The sequence below is a fragment of the Uloborus diversus genome, chromosome 6 (genome assembly GCF_026930045.1).
Source record: "Uloborus diversus isolate 005 chromosome 6, Udiv.v.3.1, whole genome shotgun sequence".
Lineage (NCBI taxonomy): Eukaryota > Metazoa > Arthropoda > Arachnida > Araneae > Uloboridae > Uloborus > Uloborus diversus.
The window spans coordinates 26,518,390-26,521,494 of NC_072736.1; positions in this window are offsets into that span (position 1 = coordinate 26,518,390).

Genomic DNA, 3,105 nt, shown 5'->3' on the forward strand with positions numbered 1-3,105 from the left:
ATGTATGTATGTATGTATGTAGGTAGGTTGGTACATAGGTATGTATGTATGTATGTATGTATGTAGGTAGGTAGGTAGGAAGGCAGGCATGCATGCAGGTAGGTTGGTACATAGGTAGGTATGTATGTATGTATGTATGTAGGTAAGTAGGTATGTAGGTAGGTAGGTATGTAGGTAGGTAGGTTGGTACGTAGGTATGTATGTATGTATGTAGGTAGGCAGGCATGCACGCAGGTAGGTTGGTACGCAGGTATGTATGTATGTATGTATGTATGTATGTATACATACATACATACAGTAGGTAGGTAGGTAGGTAGGTAAGTAGGCAGGTATGTAGGTATGTATGTAGGTAGATAGGTAGGTAGGTAGGTAGGCAAGTAGGCAGGCAGGCAGGCAGGCAGGCAGGCATGCATGCAGGTAGGTTGGTACGTAGGTATGTATGTATGTAGGTAGGTAGGTAGGTACGTAGGTATGTATGTATGTATGTATGTAGGTAGATAGGTAGGTAGGTAGGTAGGTAGGCAGGCAGGCAGGCTGTGAGGCAGGCATGCATGCAGGTAGGTTGGTACGTAGGTATGAATGTATGTATGTATGTATACATACAGTAGGTAGGTAGCTAGGTAGGTAGGTAGGTATGTATGTATGTAGGTAGGTAGGTTGGTAGGTAGGTAGGTAGGTAGGCAGGCAGGCATGCAGGTAGGTTGGTACGCAGGTATGTATGTATGTATGTATGTATGTATGTATACATACATACATACAGTAGGTAGGTAGGTAGGTAGGTAAGTAGGCAGGTATGTAGGTATGTATGTAGGTAGATAGGTAGGTAGGTAGGTAGGCAAGTAGGCAGGCAGGCAGGCAGGCAGGCATGCATGCAGGTAGGTTGGTACGTAGGTATGTATGTATGTAGGTAGGTAGGTAGGTACGTAGGTATGTATGTATGTATGTATGTATGTATGTAGGTAGGTAGGTAGGTACGTAGGTATGTATGTATGTATGTATGTAGGTAGATAGGTAGGTAGGTAGGTAGGTAGGTATGTATGTAGGTATGTATGTAGGTAGGTATGTATGTAGGTAAATTTGTATGTATGTATGGATGTATGTATGTATGTAGGTACTCGTACGTAGGTAGGTAGGTATGTCTGTAGGTATGTATGTTTGTAGGAATGTATGTATGTATGTATGTATGTATGTATGTATGTAGGTAGGTAAGTAGGTAGATATGTATGTATGTAGGTAGGTATGTATGTATGTAGGTAGGTAGGTATTTATGTATGTATGTATGTATGTATGTATGTAGGTAGGTAGGTACGTAGGTATGTATGTATGTATGTAGGTAGGTACGTAGGTATGTATGTATGTAGGTATGTATGTATGTATGTAGGTAGGTAGGTAGGTATTTAGGCAGGCAGGCAGGCAGGTAGGTTGGTACATAGGTATGTATGTATGTATGTAGGTAGGTATGTATGTATGTATGTATGTATGTAGGTAGGTAGGTAGGTAGGTACGTAGGTATGCATGTATGTATGTATGTATGTATGTAAGTAGGTAGGTAGGTAGGTAGGTAGGCAGGCAGGCAGGCAGGCAGGCAGGTAGGTTGGTACGTAGGTATGTATGTATGTAGGTAGGTAGGTAGGTACGTAGGTATGTATGTATGTATGTATGTATGTAAGTAGGTAGGAAGGTAGGTAGGTAGGCAGAAAGGCAGGCATTTATGTATATATGTATGTATGTATGTATGTATGTAGGTAGGTAGGTAGGTATGTAGGTAGGTTGGTATATATGTATGTATGTATGTATGTAGGTAGGTAGGTAGGTAGGCGGGCAGGCAGGCATGCAGGTAGATTGGTACGTAGGTATGTATGTATGTAGGTATGTAGGTAGGTACGTAGGTATGTATGTATGTATGTAAGTAGGTAGGTAGGTAGGTAGGTATGTAGGTATGTATGTATGTATGTATGTATGTATGTAAGTAGGTAGGTAGGTAGGTAGGTAGGCAGGCAGGCAGGCAGGCAGGCAGGCAGGTAGGTTGGTACGTAGGTATGTATGTATGTATGTATGTATGTAAGTAGGTAGGTAGGTAGGTAGGTAAGTAGGTAGGCAGGCAGGCAGGCAGGCAGGCAGGTAGGTTGGTACGTAGGTATGTATGTATGTAGGTAGGTAGGTAGGTAGGTATGTAGGTATGTATGTATGTACGTATGTATGTAAGTAGGTAGGTAGGTAGGTAGGTAGGTAGGCAGGCAGGCAGGCAGGTAGGTTGGTACGTAGGTATGTATGTATGTATGTAGGTAGGTAGGTATGTAGGTATGTATGTATGTATGTAGGTAGGTAGGTAGGTAGGTACGTAGGTATGTATGTATGTATGTATGTATGTATGTAAGTAGGTAGGTAGGTAGGTAGGTAGGCAGGCAGGCAGGCAGGTAGGTTGGTACGTAGGTATGTATGTATGTAGGTAGGTAGGTAGGTACGTAGGTATGTATGTATGTATGTATGTATGTAAGTAGGTAGGAAGGTAGGTAGGTAGGCAGAAAGGCAGGCATTTATGTATATATGTATGTATGTATGTATGTAGGTAGGTAGGTAGGTATGTAGGTAGGTTGGTATATATGTATGTATGTATGTAGTTAGGTAGGTAGGTAGGTAGGCGGGCAGGCAGGCATGCAGGTAGATTGGTACGTAGGTATGTATGTATGTATGTATGTAGGTATGTAGGTAGGTACGTAGGTATGTATGTATGTATGTATGTAGGTAGGTAGGTAGGTAGGTACGTAGGTATGTATGTATGTATGTATGTATGTATGTAAGTAGGTAGGTAGGTAGGTAGGTAGGTAGGCAGGCAGGCAGGCAGGTAGGTTATTACGTAGGTATGTATGTATGTATGTATGTATGTAAGTAGGTAGGTAGGTAGGTAGGTAGGTAGGTAGGCAGGCAGGCAGGCAGGCAGGCAGGCAGGTAGGTTGGTACGTAGGTATGTATGTATGTAGGTAGGTAGGTAGGTAGGTATGTAGGTATGTATGTATGTACGTATGTATGTAAGTAGGTAGGTAGGTAGATACGTATGTATGTATGTATGTATGTATGTATGTAGGTAGGTATGTAGGTGGGTAC